Source organism: Heterocephalus glaber, unplaced genomic scaffold, assembly GCF_053883595.1.
Source record: "Heterocephalus glaber isolate CG9 unplaced genomic scaffold, H.glaber_assembly_v1.0 deba00001504, whole genome shotgun sequence".
Lineage (NCBI taxonomy): Eukaryota > Metazoa > Chordata > Mammalia > Rodentia > Bathyergidae > Heterocephalus > Heterocephalus glaber.
In genome coordinates, this window is record NW_028258324.1 from 70,928,314 (window position 1) to 70,948,236 (window position 19,923).

The following is a 19,923-nucleotide window of genomic DNA, read 5'->3' on the forward strand; positions in this document are numbered from 1 at the left end:
GATCCAAATATCTGAAATCTGAAATGTTCTGAGCATCAGGTCAGCACTCAAAAGTTCCATTATCTCAGAGCACTTCAGATTTGGATTTTCAAGTTAGGGATGATCAACTACATATATACATACAAAAGAGTAAGTTTAACTTCAAAAGTTTCCCCCCAAAATTTTGTCACCATAGTCATGTATTAAAAGTATTGAGGGCCAGGGATTTAGCTCAGTGGTTTCACCGCCTGCTATGCAAGCACAAAGACCCAAGTTCGATCTCCGGTACCAAAAAAAACCCCAAAAACAAAAAGTATTGGTTTTTAGGGCTGGGGATTTAGCTCAGTGGTTCCACCGCTTGGCCCGCAAGCGCAAGGACCCGAGTTCCATAGCCGGTAACACCCCCCTCCCAAAAAAAAGTATGGGTTTTTGACAAATGGATAAAGATGTGGGCTTTTTTATACAATGGAGTACTACTCTGCCATAAAGAAGGATGAGCTTGAGACATTTATAGCTAAATGGATGCACCTTGGGACCATCTTAAATGAAATAAATTGAATATGTTTAAATACCACATTCTCTGGTGAGAGAAACTAAAAGTGGAAATAAGGACTAAAATGCACAACAGGCATTGGGAAATGGGAAGAAAATGTTCAAATGAGAAGGGGAACAAGGAAGGGGGAAGGGGGAAAAGAAAGAAGGGACAAGAAAAAACATCGAAGGAAAAATGGAAACAAAGCTCTTGTACATAAGGGAGAAAGATAGGGAAAAAAGAAGCAAAATATATCATATGCTGGTACAAATTCCCTTTGATGAATGTTACCATTATGCATATCTAAAATGTACCAATAAATGATTTTCTAAAACAAAATAAATAAGGGCCAGGGATTTAGCTCAGTGGTTCTGCCGCCTGCCTTGAAAGCACAAGGTCCCAAGTTCCATCCCTAGTACCATAAACAATAAAAATAAAATAAAATAAATAAAAGTTTGAGTTTCCCTTTCAAGCGAAAGTCTTTTAGTAAGACAGCACATTGCTCAGACTTTTTAAATGGAACTTCGCTTTCACAGAAGGACCCACATAAGAAAAGGAAATAAACTAGACTTCAAGGAAAATATTTAAGGGCACATAGTATATTGGAATTCACAATGCCTTAATAAGCATATGACAAAACATGAATGATACAGTTAATGACTCAATAAATAATTTATTATACAAACCTTGTTTCTGGTACTTACACGGAGCCCACTACATAACAGACGCTCAATAAATAATATAACTATTACTAATTATTTCCTATTACTCATAATGAATGTAAACTATATACTTATTGCTATGGTTTGGATCTGAAATGTCCCCAAAGGTCTCAGGTTTTCAGAGGTAGGGCTTTTGGAAGGTAATTGGATCATGGGGTGATATAATCCTCTATACCCAATCCTAAGTGGATTAATTCACTGATGAGTTCATAGCTGAATGTGCTTTAAGAGGTGGGGCCTGTTTGGAGGTGGTCACTGAGGGTGTGACCTGGAAGGGTATATTCTTGTCCCTGGCTCCTCCCTTCTGTTTCCTGGCTGCCATGGGTTGAGCAGTTTTCCTCCGCCAGGTCTTTCCACCATGTCATTTCTGCCTTGGAACCAGACAATTATGGACTGAACACTCTGAAATCATGAGCCAAAATAAACTTCTCCTCCTCTAAATTGTGGGTGGCAAGTATTTTGTCTCTGTGATGGGAAAATGACGACTAATACATTTAATATTAAGCTACTTAACAAGTTTGAAATTTGATAAACAAGGTCTAAGAGGCAGACATTGTGGCACAGGCCTATAATCCCAGCACTTGGGAGTTCGAGGCCAGCCTGGGCTATGGAGTGAGTTCAGGGCCAGCCTGAACTACAAAGCGAGACACTGTCTCAAAAACCAAAAAATAAAAAATAAAAAACCAACCTAACAACAACAACAACAAAAACCAACAAAAAAACAAGGCCTAGATGTACAAGTCTCCGAATAAAAGAGCCCTGTACAAGGACTGGGGATTTAGCTCAGTGGCGCCACACCTGCCTCAAAAGCTCAAGGTCCTGAGTTTGATCCCCGGTGGTGGGGAGCGGGGATGGAAGAGAAGAACACCCCTGAACAAGTCTCTGAATAAAATTTTTAAGGTTCTCACTGTCTCAATACATTAGCCATTAACCATATATGGCTATACACAGAATTCTTTTTTTTTTTGGTACTGGGGATTGAACTTGGGACCCTGAGCTTGCAAGGCAGGTAACGGAACCACTGAATTAAATCCCCGGCCCAAATCTTTTTTTTTTGGTACCGGGGACAGAACTCAGGACCTTGCGCTTGCCAGGCAAGTGGCAGCACCACTGAGCTAAATCGGAATTCTTCTATCACTGCAGAAAGTTGTACTGGACAATGTCCCCTTCTAAACTGTGTCTTGCCTAATACAAATATTCAGTTTACCTAATATAAATATTCAGTTTACCAAATACTGTACAGACTAGCACTGTTTAAATACCAGTCATGTACAGAATTTTAAATTTTCCAGAAACATTTTAAAAAGTAAAGAGAAATAGGTGAATTTAATTTTAATAAATTTATCTAGCTAATATAGTCAAATCATCATCCCAACAAAGTAATCAATACAAACAAAGATTCTACATTATTCTATTTTTACTATTCACGCCCTTCCTGGGCAGCACTAGTCCACTGAGGTGTCAATTAGAAAACAAGTTCAGGATGACTAGGCAAGTTGACCCCTGTAAGTGCTGATCCATGTCACAGAAAACTAGAAGAGCTCCCTGATTTCCAAACTCCTGTTCCACCACTAAGGGAGAGCGTGTACCCAGCCGTGTATCCCAAAGGCAGAAAAACACAATTGATATCTATGGTAAAATGCAGACTCACTCAAAGGTAAAACAATTTCAAAGTCCCTCACCTCTCAAGTTTGCTTCTTTCACTAAGAACGGAGTTAAACAAAGAACTGAGTCTATCTCAGAGAGATACTCAGTTGATTCTAGCAGGAGAGAGACTCACTATGTAATGATATACGTGTAAATCCCAGATCTAAGAAAGTCTTCCTATAACGGTTATGTTGCCTGATACCACTAAACCCAAAAAGATTCTCAAACTATACAGTAGTTATAAGCATCCTAAATCAAGCCACTTAATGTTTATAACCATGAGTTATCAGCTATAATTTAGAATATAAACATTTTTGGACAAGCATAGAATCTATTAGTATTTGTTTTTAAAGTTTATGAAAAATGAGAGGAAAGCCTTACTTCTTTTTTATTTTTTGATTTTTTTTTTTTCCCTTACAGTACTGGGGATTAAACCAAGGCTTTCACATTGAGTTACACCCTCTGCCCTTTTTTAAAATTTTGAGCAGGGTCTCACCAAGTTGCCCAGGTAGGGGTCAAACTTGTGCTTTTCCTGCCTCAGCCTCCCAGAGTGTTGGGATGATAGGCATGCACCACCATGCCCAGCTTCTGCTGCAATTAGTTTTAGACAACCTGAGAAAATTTTGGATAATTATACAATGAACACATTCTTAAGTCAACAAAGGGCCAGGGATTTGGCTCAGTGGTTCCGGTGCCTGTCTCAAAAGCACAAGGTCCTGAGTTCGATCCCCAGTACGGGGGCGGGGGGGGTGTACCCAAACAAAACAGCTCTGCTTCCTGGCCTTGTCCACAACACAAGCAGCTTTCTCTGGCCAGGCCCTTCCACCATGCCACTTCCTGTCAACCATGGACTGAAACTTCCAGAACTGAGCCCAATAAAGCTCTCCTCCTTTAAAACAAAAACAAAAGCAAAACCAAGAGAAAGGGAAAAAATGAGAAAAGGAAAAAATGGAAACAAAGTCTCTGTAAATAGGGAGGGGTGGAGGGGGTGGAGGGGGTGGAGGGGGTGGAGGGGGTGGAGGGGGTGGAGGGGGTGGAGGGGGTGGAGGGAGGGTAGGGGAAGAGGGAAAAAATAAGAACCAAGATTCATCATGTAAAGGTACAAGTTGCCAATGATCAATGTAACTGTACTGTACACCTAAAATGTACCAATAAACTTAATAAAAGAAAACCAGGAAGGGGAAATTATAAAAAAAAAAAACACACCAAAAAACAAAAGCAAAACCACCTCCTGCTAGCAGACCCAGAATCAGAGGCCCACGCATCTCAGCCCTTCACACTCGTTCCTGTGTTCTAGCACCTCTTGAGTAGCTACCTGTACCCTGCAGTTTGTCAAGCATCTTACAAGATCATCTGTAAAGATGCATCCCAGCCAGCATCACCTCTGCTTACCCATGCTATGGAACTCAGAATGTGCACAGTCTCCTCCCACCTCGTAAGTTTTCAAGTAATCACAAAAATAACAGCGGCTGCTCCCTAGAAAGGCTGGGGATCCTTGAAAAAAATAGTATTTTGTCTTATTCTTAAGGAATAAAATGAAACTTCTGACTTTTGCTGTAAAACTGGGGGGCTAGAAGGGGTAGAAGAGTTTGGCAAGGAGGGTACTAAGGAGAAAACCACCAATGTGTTAACTTGCACTGCCAAGTTATTTTTCATGCAGTCATTGGAATAAAGCTTTTCTTGTCATCTTTGGGTGTATTTAAGCTTCCCATAAACATGCACAAGGAAGATTTAGCTCTTTCTGAGCATTTGTCAGTAACTCAGGTCCACTTCTGTCCAGTGAGAACAATTACTAATGCATACACATGTCCCATTCTAAACACTAGCCAGCCCGGTGCACTGCGGAAGGTGCCCTCCTCAGGATGTCTTGAGTGATGGCAGGAATGTGGGACAAGTGACCAGACAGTATTAAGTTTGGATTCTTCTTGCCTGGCTTAGATTTATAAAAAGGACATGTGAGCAGTTGTTAGATACTGTCAGTTCCACTTTGAAACAAAATGTCCTACAATAATTCTCTTCATGTTTTGTATCTGTGGAAACTGAAAAGAATACTCAGATGGTAATGTGAACTCTTTAAACAAAATCTGTTACTCCTTAACTGTGAGAATGGATTTTCTCTATACTACGGGACCAAAACCAAATACAGAAATAAATGAAATGCTGGAATGAAAATAAATTATAACTGTAACCTACTCCAATTTAAAAATCTGTATTTCATGATTAAAAGCAAAGGTTGTGGGACCAGAGATTTAGCTCAGTGGTTCCGGCGCCTGCCTCATAAGTGCAAGGACCTGAGTTCGATACCCGGTACCAAAAAAAAAGCAAAGGTTGTCAACTTAAACTTAGAAAACAAATGATTCTATCCCATAATCAAAAGAAGTAAATAATACCTTATAGAAGTAATTGCCACCATTTACACTTATCATACCCACACAAACAATGTATGTGAGTCTGAGTTTCTGACCAAAGTTAAAGACCAAAATCATTTTTAAAAACCTTTTAATGTTCTATAATATAAAATAAACTGGGAGAAAAATAATTTTAAAAAGAAAACGGTGTAACTTCAAAACATAAAAATTATGTAGAGCTCCTGCAAATTCTTTTTTTTAATTAAGTTTGTTGGTACATTTTAGGTATACAATATGAAATTCATCATTGGGAATTTGTACCTTTACATGATATATCTTGGTTCTTATTTTTTTCCCCATTCCCTTGCCCTCCCTTCAACCCCTCCTCCTGCAAATTCTTATTAAAAGGTCTTAGTTCTCATGTCAGGGAAGATCTAGAACCCTAGAGCCCAATCATTGTTTTGCTGACATGACATCTTACAGGACGATAGTGGACAATTCTTGAGGTGGAAGAAACAAAATCTGATACACAAGTCACCTAAAGGATCTGCCCTAAACACGGCAGCTTCTGGATTAAGTCCATGCTTTTAGGGCACAGGAACTTCATGGGACCTTCTGAACTCTGGTCTCACTCCACACTTCCTATCTGGTTTGCCGGGGGAGAGGAGGGGAACAATCATTTTCCATCTGCTTCCATGGACATTCCTAAGACGCTGCCAAGGATTTTATAGTTCTCTGGCCCTGTCCTTTCTATATTCTTCACTTCAGAGTATTTTCCCTCTGTAAGCACAATCCATGTTCTTTTATTAAATAGCCAAGGAGATGTTTCAAAAATGTCTGCAAAACCTCAGACAACAGAGTGGAAGACTCTGCCACACCCAATGAGGTGTCAATCCACGCAACAACAGGGATGGGCCTCAAAATCGTGTTAAGCAAGGTGACTCCCTGTGTATATACATTAAAGCTGTGAGCTCTTAAAAATCAGCATGGTAAGCAAAGAGACAGGAAACAAGATGTACTCTAGGGGCTGGGGCAGGGCTTGTGCTGGAGGACTTGCCTTACACACACTCACAAGGCCCTGGCTCCACTCTCCAGCGCCTCCCAAAGAGCAAAAACCCAGAGTATTCACTGAGTGACTCCATGTGAAGTCCTAGAGTCAGTAAATCAATCAATGGTAAAAGAAATGAGACCTGTACTTGAGGGTGTTGGTGGTGACTGACTGGGAGGAGCAATGAAAGCTCTTTCTGGGATGACAAATGATTTACATCTTAATTACGGTCTAAGTTACACAGACATATGCAGTCATAAAAACTCTTCCAACTGTACACTTAAACCCTGTGTATTTCACTGGATAGAAACTATAGCTCAATTTAGAAAGGGACTATAAAAATATTTTTCTGATTGTGCATCACCTGTTTGCCCTTATGACTGCTCCCCGTAACACGCAGGGCAAATCTACACCACCAGCATGACCTACGAGACATTCCGTGACCTGGGCTGTGCTCCTCTTCATTCTTTCTTTTTGGTACCGGGGATCGAACTTGGGACCTTGCGCTTGTGAGGCAAGCGCTGGAACCACTGAGCTAATTCCCTGGCCCCTTCTTCACTCTTGATCTTAAGAGCCAGACACATTGGTTTTCTTTCTGCTCCCTAAATACATTTCAGTTTTTCCATAGAGCTTTTAGACAGTTTCTTCTGCCTGGAATGTTCATCCTCTAGATTAGCACCATCAGTTTGCAGCTCAAAGACCCACCTAATCAGAGATCTTCCCAACCACCCTGTCCCACACTGCTCTCCCTGACAGTCTCCTCCAAAGTTCCTGGAAATAACAAACTGCTGAGTAAATAAATGAAAGATTAACTAATACACTTGCCTAAATATAAATACCCACAGGGAACACAACCACCAGCTTACAGTAGCTTTTGTCATTCCTCTAATACTTGTTGATCTATTTGTTGATACTGCTACATCTTCAAAGCACTATAGCTTAATGTTTAAAATCAGTTTAACAATAAATAGCAGGCAATGGCAATATTAATACCAAAATAATTTGAAGCAAAATTCTTTAACATGATAAAGATATTATTATTAAAAGACAAACAGCCAGGCATGATGGAACACACCTGTAGTCCTGGCACTCAGGAGCCTGAGGCAAGAGGATCACTGAATTCAAGGCCAGCCTGGGCTATACAGTGAGACCTGGTCTAAAAAAAATAAAACTTAAGGCCGGGGATTTAGCTCAGTGGTTCTGCCGCTTGCCTCACAAGCACAAGGACCCAAGTTCGATCCCTGGCACCAAAAAAAATAAAATAAAATAAAACTTAAAAATAGTAAAAGATACAGACTGGACAAAGGCTAAATCCTACAATGGCAGTGGGTCACATAGAAGATGATTTGCACTGTACATGTCTCATGTTACAATGTATGAACACTGTAACGCAACTGATCTTCAGTAACACAGAGTATATATGAGCCTTTCATGAACAGCAATTTTTATCCCAATATCATCCAATCTTCCCAAAGACTAATGTGTACTCTATGAAAATACATCCTAAGAAAATACTATGCAAAAAAAAAAAAAAAACACTATGCTGACAAAAGTCTGTGAAAATAATCACAATTATTTCAATGTCAATTTAAGTTTTTCCACTTGGAGATTACTCATAGGACTGTCATCTTCCATTGACATAAATAACTGAAAATAAATACATCTAATTTTCTCCCCCAAATTACACTATCTCACAATACAAACAATCTGAAGTAAATTATTATAGGAAAGATTCAGACTAAGGGAAATCACTGAGAGAAGATTGTGTTCTGATTTTTTTTTTTTGGTACCAGGGATCAAACTCAGGACCTTTCATTTGCAAGGCAGGTGCGGTGCCACTGAGCTAAATCCCCAGCCCCGTTCTGATTTTTACTAGCATTGGTACTGACAAAAATTCCAGATCTTATACACAAAACCTTTTGAACGTGTTCTCAACTGTTGGCCAGTATGATTACTGATCAAGCCATCTGGTATGGAAACAAAACCAGATCTTTGAAAAACAATCAGAATTTTCAAAATCAGAATGGTGGGAAGCTAAGTCTGGTCATTGGCATCAAACATATGTGGACCTTTCCTAGTATGAAACATAAAGTTGAGCAAAATGGAAAAAGTGGACAACTGAGCTAAAAAAAAAAAAGTGGGTTCATTATTTAAGAATTATATATTTTCAGGTAAAAAAATGTCTACTTTCCTATTACAAATAAAATCGTTTAAGACTATGATTTGCTAGTAAGGTCAGACTGAGGAACTATTCAACCAGTCCACTGCCTCCAACCTTGCAAACTAGCACATACAAGAGTTTAGGATGGGGCTAGGGATTTAGCTCATTGGTTCCTCGACCTGCCTCAAAAGCGCAAGGACCCAAGTTCCATCCCCAGTACCAATAAAAAGAGTTTAGGATGAAGTTATTCTCAATCACCCACTGTTTCTATCCCTTAATGCAACAACTGAAGAACTGGATTTAGCTAAGTTTTACCATTCCTTTACTCCACCTGTTCAACATTTTAATGGAAGTGTGAGCTACATGGGACATTTAAGGGGTCTAAGATATTTAAGATAGCAACGGCACACACCTGTGATCTCAGCCACTGGGCTACTGAGGACAGGCAGAAGGATTTCAAGAATGTCAAACTGTCATACACAGTCACTGAGAATACATAAACTGGGATAAATCTTGTACACTACATTAAGTAGGGACTTTTTGCTGGTGCTTCAACCTATATAACATCTATGGGGAGGGCTGGGGATGTAGTTCAGTGGCGCTTGCAAGGTCCTGAGTTGAATCCCTGGTACGAGGTGGGGGGATCTATGGGGATAAATTTCATGCCTTTTTATCAGGAGCTGAGGTTCCAAAAGGGAAACGAGCACCTTAAAACCTAAAAAGTTCTGGGCCGGGGATTTAGCTCAGTGGTTCCGCCGCCTGCCTCACAAGCACAAGGTCCTGGGTTTGATCCCCGGTACCAAAACATAATAAAAAACAAAACTTAAGTTTTTAAGAGAACTGCTTTTTCTTTAGACCAATGACGCATAATTTAGAAAATTGACCCACCTACAAAAATCTACCTAGTGAAAATTTTCTAGTGTCAGATGTGGGGATGGTTTCATGACTTAAGTAAATTTTGGGGTTTAGTGTGTTGCTCAGTGGGACAGTGTGTGCTTAGCATATGCAAGGACCTGAGTTCAAACCCCAGCACCAAAAAGAAGAAAGCTTTTTCTAAATTTATATTTTAAAAAGGTAAATTTTGTATTATGTGACTTACAGCTCAATAGAGCCATTACATGTATACGTATTTAAAAAGACAAACCAAGTAATATTAACTTACACATAAATCTACCTCTATAGTTATGAATTTTCACCCAAGTATGTGTATACCCTTGCTGGGGGGGCAGGGCTGTTACCCAGGACATCAACATTAGGGAGACCAACATGTGCACGTGTGTGTGTAGGGGGGTGTTAACACTTTCTAATCTTAATATGAAATATTTCAGATATTCAAAAAAGTATAAAATGATCAATTGGGGGAATAAAGTCCAAAGGATTCCCAATTTCCTACTTCTTAAAAGTAGGTTGTAGGGGGCCGGGGATTTAGCTCAGTGGTTTCACCGCGTGCTACGCAAGCGCAAAGACCCGAGTTCAATCCCCGGTACCAAAAAAAAAAAAAAAAAAGTAGTTTGTAGCTAGCAGCTAAAAGTAGCTACTTGCTCCCTTATTACTATTACTTAAAACATTTATTACATGCATTCTTTAGTATAAAATAAAACTTAAAATTTTTAAAATTAAATTACAGTACATTCATACTATGGAATAAATCAGTCTTTCTATAATGTGACATATGCAATACTAAAACAGTCACCTATGATGTAAAACTGCATAGTAAGAACCACAGGGTGGGTGGGGTGGGGCAATAAAAATATGAAATTTTAAAAAGAACAAGGTTTACGGGAAAAGTATGGTTTGGATACAACACTGAAAAACTCCCATCGGTGACATAAAAAGGGAATCTAATTGAAAGGGTGGTACTTTATTGTGCGTTAGGTGGTTAAGAAACATATAAATACCCTAACAAATATGCCACCTTACCTTGAAAAGGACATCAAGTCTGCTGTGGAAGTCGGCGCGGGAGGGTTACAGCCTGAGCTTTTCTGTGACATGGTAGAAGGAGGGCTGTGTGGAATCCACAGCAAGCCCTATCACCAGATGCGGGTGGGCGGGTGAAGCTCTTAACAAAGCAGTAAACTGATATCACCATAAGATGTTTCAGCTGCATATCTGAGCCCCCTACACATTTAACAGGTTGTAGTTTTCTGTCTTCACCTAAGTGTTCCTAGCAAATGAAGTCGTGTGTGAAAAAATTTAAAATTCACATTCTGCTCATATGGTTCCCAAATGTATGTCAATTGCTTGGAAACAAATTTGTGTTTTCTTATGGCAGAACTGCCTGTTTTGCTCTAAGACTGTAATGTAGTAATGAAAAAGAATGTGCTGGGGCTGGGGGTTTAGCTCAGTGGTTTCGCCACCTGCTGCACAAGCGCAAGGACCTGAGTTCGATCCCCGGTACCAAAAAAAAAAAAAAAAAGAAAAAGAATGTGCTGGGGTGGGGGATGTAGTGCCCTCGGCAAGCACAAGGTCCTGAGTTCAATCCCTGGTATGGGGGTGAGGGGTGGGGGCTGGGGGTATTGACCTGGAAATACCTCCAAAATAAACTTAAGGTTTAAACAGGAAGGTGCATAAGAGTGCGTATGGTTTGACTGCTTCTGTATAAAATATGGGAGAGTGAAGAGAGGAGAAAGTAATGCCAGTGTATGCTCTTTTAGGCCTTGGGAGGAAGGAAAGTCAAAATGATTAGTAATAGTTGCCTCTGGTAGTGGATCTGAATTTTAATTTTATTCCTGACTACCGTGTTTGAGTTTTCTTACTATACGTATTGGTATTGTAGTGAGCAAAATGAACAAAAAGACTAATCTGGGAGATGGATTAGAGGTGTCTGCATGTTTGTATTTCTCTGTTTTTTGTTTAATAAACAACTACAGAGAATGAATTGACTGGTGGAATGTAAAATAGTATAACCACTTTGAAAAACAATTCGGCAGTTTCTTATAAAAACTATCACATGACCCAGGCATTCCACTCCAAGCATTTACCAAGAGAAATAAAAGCCTGTACAAAAACCTGTACACGAAACCTGTTCACAGCAGCTTATATACAACAGCCAAAAACTAGAAACACTAATTGGGAGCCTGAAGTAGGAAGATGACTTAAACCTAGGAGTCTGAGACCAGTCTGGGCAGAATTGTGAAACCGCCTCCACCCCAAAAAAGCCAGGCAAAGTGGCACAAGCCAGTAATCTAAGCAGTCAGGAGGTTGAGGCAGGAGAATTGCAAGTTTGTGGCCACCTGGGCTACATAGTGAGTTCAAGGTTGGCCTGACTATGTACTGAGACACTGCCTCGAAAACAAAAAGGAACAAAGGCCGAGAGGAAGCAGGGGAGGGAGGGGAGAGGATATAGTTGTGGTGTGGAGTTAGGGTCAGGGATGTAGGCCAGTGGCATACTATGTACTTAGCATGCCCCAGGCCCTGGGTTCAATCCCCAGCACCTATCTCTCTTCCCCTCCACCCCTCCCACACACATATTAGAATCAACCCAAATGTCCATTTACAGGTGAATGGATTAAATAATTAAACTGCAATGTAGTCATACAATAAAATATCACCTATCAGTAAAAACAAATACATTATTGATAAATGCAACAACATGAATCTCAAAATGACTGAGTGAAAGAAGCCAGTTTAAAAAAAAATTCATACTCCACGATTCCATTTACATAGAATGCAAGTAGTCTCCTGTGACAGGAAGCTGCCCAGTGGTTGCTTGGGGAAGGAGGAAAAACACGAGGGCAGTGTTCGTGAGGGATTTTGGGGGGTGATGAGGATGCTGACAATCTTGACTGGCTGATGGTTTCACAGGTAAGTTTTGCAGCCTTTTGGAAGTCTGGCAGATCCTCAAAAGGCTAAACACACAATTATTATAGGACCTGACCTTCCACTCCCAAATGTGTATCCAAGAGAAAGGAAAATGCATGCCCATGCAAAAACTTGTGAATATTTGTAACAGCACTCAGCATTATTTATACTAGCAAGAAAGTGGCAACAACCCCAATGCCCATCTGCTGAGGACTGGATAAGGATGTGGGGTATATTCCTGTGATGGAACATCGCCAAGCAAGAGAAGTCCTGAATTGTGCTGCAACATGGGAGAACGCTAAAAACGCTGTGCTGAGTCAGACAAAGCACACGGTTGTAGAAATGTGCAGTAACTGGCAAATCCAGATACAGAAAGTAGGTGCCAGGAGGGGACAGACAGCTGAGACTGACAGCTGATAGGCTATTTTCAGAGTGACAGAAATATCACAGAATCAGGTAACAGTGATGGTTGTGCAGCCTCACGAATATACTAAAAACCTCTGAAAACCAATGCACTTTTTTTTGGTGGTGGTACTGAGGATTGAACTCATGGACCTCGAACTGAGCCACATATATATACATATTTTTAATTTTTTTTTTTTAAATTTTGAGACAGGGTCTCACTAAGATGCCCAGGCTGAGATCCTCCTGCCTCGGCTTCCCAGCATGCTCGGAATCATACACTTTAAAACAATTATGTGGATATTTCAATTTTAAAAGTATATACCCATCCCCTCAAATACATTTATTTAAAATACAGTATATCTATAACTGTAAATAAAGCTGAAGCCCTCCCCACCCTGCACAGCCTTCTTTGCCACCACAGGACCACGCCCCCTCCACAGTTCCTGGTCTTCAGAGGACCCACCCATGCCCAGTTGTTACCTCTGCAGGTCTGTGGTCATCAAAGGGCCTGGGCCCGAACATCCCACAAGGACCTTCCAATGGGTTCCAATTTCAACTCAACCCCTTTCTCCGCTTACCAAACACTCTTCATCCTTCCAACATCAAATTAAATTTCAACTCATCCACGCAGTAAAACCTAGCTTTCAAAAACTTTTTGCTTATACGGAGCAGATGATACAGAAGGACCTGCTGCAAAAATCTTGTTTTTTATGAAAGAAAAGCTCGACCCCCAGCTTCCAATGGGTAGCAGCACAGCAAAGAGCTTGAAAGAAAGGCAGGAGTAAAGGCAGGAAGCCTAAACCACGTGCGGTGGTGCACCCCTGTAACCTCAGCACTCGGGAGGCTGAGGCAGGAGGATTGCTGAAAAGTTCGAGGCCAGCATGGCTTACACAGTGAGTTACTACAGTTCAAGGTGAGCCTGAACTACATATCCAGACCCTGTCTCAAAAACAAAAACAATAAGGGAGATGCGGGCCAATTTAAGGAAGAGTCAAATAAAAATCTATAGTTGAATGAGAAGAGAGAAGGATCAAGTACTTCTGAGAACCAGTACTCTAAAGACAGGGCAATCCACGTCAGAAATGAACTGGACTCACAGACCTGCAACTTAAATATTGGTCCTCCTCTATATATTTTATAATAAAAATCAGAGCAAACTGCAGTGCATCTATTGACTAGGAATTTAAAACAATGAAAAACATATGAGGAAAGTTCTGCATAATGTCGAGCTGCAGATTTTAAATATCTGAAGAACTCAGGACAATCAGAAAGTAACAAAAAGATGGGCAGAGAGCAAGAACAGAAATTCATAAATGGCCAATAAATGTGAGCAAGACGTTCAAACACACCTGTAATCAAGGAATGACACAAACCATTTTTCATGTATCACATTTAGTTTTGGAAAAGATAAAAATAAAGTACTTTGAAGAAAGGCACTTTCTCCTAATTTCTTTACACCTCAATCCCATTCAACTACTCTATTTCCCACCTCCGACTTTTTAACCCGAGGAGAGTTTTAACCCGCGGGCATTAGGGGGTGAACGCAGGGGCTCGCACCATGCTAGGCAAGCACTCTGCCACTGAGACAACATCCCCAGCCCCCAAATGACAACCTTCCTAAACATTTCAGAAGCACTGGTAAGGGGATGATTCTTCCAGAAAGGAGATAACTGCTTTTTCCCATACTCTGCTCAATCTTTTATCTACTGGTCCTAGAAGTGAGTTCACAACCCGTTTGCTTCTCTCTCTCCACGACACGTTTGTTTTCCCTAAGTGACCTCCATCTTCCCATGCTTTTCAATTCATCACACACCGATTATTCCCAAATACTTCACTCTGGTCTCTCCCCAAGTTCCAGAGCTGCACATCCAACTGCTTCCACAACACACTGATTTTGTAAGTAATATACATCTCAAATTTAATTCACCCAAAATAGAACCCATGACTTTTCTCTCCTTTTCTTCAGTAAATGGTACCACCATTTATCTCCTCAGTTGCTCGAAACAAGAATTTAAAAAGCAAAGATTCCTCTCTTTTCCTCGCCAATCCTTTTTTCCTTTTTGGTACCGGGAATTAAACTCAGGACCTTGCGCTTGCCAGGCAGGCGGCGGCACCACTGAGCTAAAACCCTGGCGCCAATCCTTTTTTGAGGCAGGGTCTCTCCATGTACTTCAGGCTGGTCTTGAACTCACCATGTAGACCAGGATGGCCTTGAACTCGCAATGATCCTCCTGCCTCAGTCTCCCGAGGCATGCGCTACCAGTCCGGCAACAATCCATTTCTAAGTCTTGTTACTTGTACCTCCAAAATACTTTTCAACCCTTTTCCGCTTCCCCATCTCCGCCGCCATGGGCCTAGGCCAAGCTACTGCGGACAGCATCTTAAACCATCTCCCAGCGCCCTCTCCCGACTTTTTCCTCCGAGCAGCAGTCAGATTATGCGACTCCCCTTCTCAAAACCTTCAAAGGTTCCCCACAGGAGCTCGGCCCCTATCTTGGGGCGTACACACAACCAACACTATTTACCCAAGCCTAGTTACCGCTAGACAGCAAAACTACTTTTCCTGGTTTCGCCTGTCTCCATTCTTCAATGTGTCTCCAAGGAACACTTGCTACTTATTAAGAAAGGAAAATGAGGCCAGGGATTTAGCTCAGTGGTTCCGCCGCCTGCCTCACAAGTGCAAGGTCCCGGGTTCGATCCCCGGTATCAATACCGCTGAAAATTATCCATCTATAAACACTGAATCGCGTTTGTTAACTGCTAACCAGAGCAGGGTAAATGCGAGTCATCTGTGAGGAAACGTGCTCGGATGATAGATACTACCACCGTAGCGAACGCACAGCAAACTCTAGGAATGATGGGTCCAGGCTGCAGGATTGGCGGTGACAGTTTTCCTCCTCTCCCCAGTTTCTCGCGTAATTACAGGCACACTGGGGGATGCTCCCCTCCTGGGCGCCCCGAGCAGGCTGGCCCGCGCCCCAGCGGACCCCGGGCCCCACCCTGCGCCTCCCGGCAGGGGGTCAGACAGGATTCCGGAATCCTCCGTGAACCTGCAGCTCGCGTCCGACGCCACTCGCGGGCCCCACGCCTCACCCCCGGAAAGCCGCGAGCCGGGCGCCCTCAGACAGCGCGGCGCCCACGCACCCCACGCCGCGCCCCGCGCCGCCCTGCGCCGCATGGGGGAGGGGCGCGCACATGCCCGCGCCGCCCCCGCGCAGACAATGCCCGAGCGCGCGCGCCCGCAGCCACTCACCCTTCCCAGCCCAGACTCCACAGGGCGGTCCGCCCGGCGCCGCGAGACGCTACGGGAGAGGCAGGGAGCGAGCGAAGGCCCACGCAGCCGCCCCGCCACGAGGCTCCAGCCACCCCACAGCCCGAGGAAGCTCACGGCTTTCCGAACCCGCCCGGCCCGCTCCGCCGCGCACGTCAGCAGAAGGGCGGGGCGCGCCTGTGCGGAGACTGCGGGGACGCGCGCGGCCAGGGGCGGGGCTACCGGTGTGTGGGCGGGCAGGGGCGGGGCCGGGGAGGGGTGGCCCCAGATTAACCTGGACCGGTTTTCCCAGCTCAAGGGACTGGTGTGGTGTGGGCGTAGGTTCGGCCAAGGCACCTCCAATCCGTTTTCCTGCCTAGAAGAGGGCGAGTTCTGGCCCCAAGTTTGACAGACCATTCATTCTACTCGCGTTCACACAAATGTCAATACTTGCCGACCGTTGTAGCGCAGGCCTGTAATCCTAGCACTCAGGAGGCTGAGGCAGGAGGGTTGCTGTGAGTTCGAGGCCAACCCAGGCTACATGGTGAGTTCAGAGCCAGCCTAAACTACATAGGAAGATTGTCTCAAAAAACAAAAAACAGGCCAGGGATTTAGCTCAGTGGCGCCACGGCTGCCTTGCAAGTACAAGGTCCTGAGTTTGGTCCCCCGGTACTGCCAAAAAAAAAATAAATAAATAAAAGTAGTAATGACAATACTATGATTTTTATGTGTGCCACCTCATGCCAACATCTGCACTAAGGTGGTAGGGATACAAAAAGTAGTTATTACTAACCCATTTTACAAAGCGGAAACTGAGGCTCGAGCCAGGCATGATGGTTCCGACTTGAAGTCTCAGCTCTTTGGGAGGCTGAGGCAGGAGCATCCTTTTAGCCTAGGAATTCCAGACCAGCCTGGGTAGCAAAGATTGAAGAGAAATGAAAAGAGAGGAAGGGAGTAAAGAAACTCAGGCCCAGAAATGTTGAGACTTGCCTAGATCATACAACTAGTGACAATCCATTGAGTCCATTTCCATATATATATATATATATATATATATCCCGCAATACTGGAGATTGAACCTAGGGCCTTTGCACTGAGCTACATCTCTCCCTTTTAAACTTTTATCTTGAAAAAAATTTTTTAAATTTTGATACAAGGTCTCCCTGCTGGGAATGTAGCTCAATGATACACCACTTGCCTAAAACAAACAAACATACATGATACAAAGTCTCCCTAAGTCACCAAGTGCCTGGGCTGGGCTCCAGTTTGCAAACCTCCCGCCTCAGCCTCACAGAATGCTGAGATTACAGGTGTGTTCCACTATATCGGCTCCCTCTGGATATCTTTGGAGGCCACACTTTGCTTTCCTCCTCCCTGTACAGCCCACCCACGACTCATCCTTTCTACAGCACCCTGCCACCCAATCTCCGGGGATCTGCTGTTCGATCTCTTTTCCTCACAGGACATTTACCGTGTGGGACTGTGTGATTCAAAAGTTAATTACTCCCCTAGATTCTGTTGTAAATTTGATGGTTGGAGTGTGTTTGCCTCGGGACAATGGACAATCAGTAATAGGGCGAGGTTACTCAGCCATCTGTTTGCCCTAAATCCAAATGTCCCGGGGCCCAGTATCTATAGGACAATCTGTAAACAGGGTGGTCGTAACTGTCAGTCAGGATGTCTGCTGAACATCAGCATGTGACAATGAGCCACTAACCTTTGTTCTTTTTTTTTTTCTGTGAATCCACATGTTAACCACCCCCCCTTAACCCCCTATAAAACAACCTCGGACTCTGAGCCAGGTGCCTCTCTGAGCTATTTTGCTTCGGGAGTGCCGTCTGACCAGACTAATAAAGGTCTGTTTCCCAACATGGCCGGTGTGTTCCTTCCCGGGTGTGCTCCACTCCAGCTCCTTGGAGCGTTTGGTAAGGCCTTTGGTCTTACATTCTGGAGGCACCGCTGGGATCCCTGGGTGTGCTCCACTTCAGCTCCTCCGGGAGCGTTTGGTAAGGCCCTCGGTCTTACAACCGTGGGAGTGGGGGGTGGGTTTAGGGAGTTCATTTTATTTTTTTAATTCTTGACATACATGTTATCAACTGATGTATTTAATGTTTAACATGAATGTTTTGCTAGATTTATTCCTACATCCTTGATAACAAACCCAGTGCTTTGCATTGTAAATACTCAAACATATTTGTGAAATATGTCAACAGTCTGGCCCGGGAACTAACTCCAAAGTCCTGTCTGAGGAGGGAATAGAGGAATTTACATTCCGTCACCCCTGGCCTCTTGACCTTAAAGTTTATTAGAGGTAAAAACAGATGAACAATGTTTGCTCAAGGAATTTGTACTGAGTTTCTATTCTACGTTGTAGCACTGTGTTCCCCACACCGTGCTGGTTAAGCACTGAGGATACCGAACTGGGTAAAGCAGAGTTCCAGCCCTTGTGAAACTTAACGACTAATTACCGCTTGACAGAGAAACTTAATTGAATTGGACAGCTAGGAAAAGCTTCCTTGAGAGTCGGGGATTTAGCTCAGTGGTTCCACAGCTGCCTCGAAAGCAGGAGGTCCTGTGTTCGATCCCTGCACCAAAAAAGAAAAGGGCTGCATAGTGAGTTCAAGCCTTGAACTACATAGCAAGACTCTGTCTCAAAATAATAATAATAATAATAATAATAAAGAAGAAAGAGAAGATGGAGGAGGAGGGACAAGAGGAGAAGAAGAAGAAAAGAAAAAAGAAAGAAAAGACCTCCTGAAAGAATACTAAGTGAAACCGGAAAGAACCGGACGGAAGTAGGAGCTATTGGGGAGGATTAAGGCTGAGACAAAGCAGAAGGAAGCCCAGGGCTCTTTAAGCAAGAGTTAGGCAGATGGGGCTGAGATTTAGGGAGGAGCAAGATCACACAGGGAGACAGGGCAAGATTTTGATCTTTACCAAAAAGCAACAGGAAGTCACCAAAGCGTTCTAAGCGGGGAGTGAGGCGTTCAATCTACCCCTTTAAAGGAATCATTTATCCAGGCAAATAAACTGGAAGGGGCTGCGAGCCCCGAATCAGGAGGATAGATGGAAAATCGGAATTGTCCCGGTGAAAATGAGGATGCTCTACTGGGCAGTGTGATGGAGGGAGGGAGGGAGGCGGAGGGATTCAAGGAGTGACAAAGTAAAGAGCTGGAAGGAGACCGGAAGCAGCGGAAGGGAAGTGGTCCCTGCTAAGGCAAGTAGCTTTGGAGAAAGCGCTCCCCTCCCTGAGGCAGGCTCTGCTTGGCCGGGCTGGACAAGTAGCTGGAGGCTGGGTCTCAGGCCCAACACCCCTGGCAGTGGCCTCAGGGAGAGCATGAGGAGGGAGGGCCTAGGCCCAGGCAAAGTTTCTGGCGGATGGAAAAGGTGGTAAAACCACATCCTGAGAAGGGGAGAGACAAAGGAAGAACAGAGTTTACATGTTGGAAGTGATTCAGAAATTCCCTTTGTGAGCGTGTTACTTACCTTGACCCTTAGTTTGTTGAAGACGGCAGCGGGGATCCTGCCTGCTCCTGTCCCCTGGGGCCCTGGCCCGCAGCCATCACACGTGAGTGCGTCTCCTTCTACCTTGGCCAGACTGGTGTCCACACAGGCAGCGCCTGCTGGGAGCGCTACCTCCTGGCACATAGCGTCCGGCTGTGAGACCTGAGTGACTCCATTTTAAAATTTTGGCCCCATTTTGGAGTAAGGTGGCCTGAACATAAATTCTAGTTCCAAAAAAAACCCACAAGATGCACTTTGGCCACCTGCCTGTGATAATGTCCAGCAGTCCCCTAACAACTAGCCTAGCAACAGCTAATCGGTAGCTGCCTCAATGTCCCAGATGCTCTTCTCGATGGCCTACAACAGCTAATCAGTAGTTACCCCAATACCCCAGTATCCCAGATGTTCTTTTCGATGACTTGAGCAGCCGTTTACAGTTCAGCGCACAAGGCCCAACCAATTAGGTTTAAACTTTCAAAACTTGCTAAATGCTAGCCAATTTTGTGATTTGCGTGTGATTCAAAAT

General features: G+C 43.4%; 1 protein-coding gene across 6 annotated transcripts in view; it reads right to left on the reverse strand.

Moving 5' to 3' along the window:
* Yeats2 (YEATS domain containing 2) overlaps positions 1-16,092 on the reverse strand; it is an 88,465-nt gene extending 72,373 nt beyond the window's left edge. For 4 of the 6 annotated variants that reach the window (XM_087186814.1, XM_087186815.1, XM_087186816.1 and 1 more), the window contains exon 1: positions 15,897-16,092. The gene's annotated coding sequence lies outside the window, so the exon portion shown is untranslated. Of the gene's footprint in view, positions 1-14,835; positions 15,454-15,483; positions 15,734-15,896 lie in introns of those variants that run through there. The other 2 variants (XM_087186813.1, XM_087186812.1) reach the window with 2 other exon arrangements.
* Between the last annotated feature and the right edge of the window lie 3,831 nt (positions 16,093-19,923).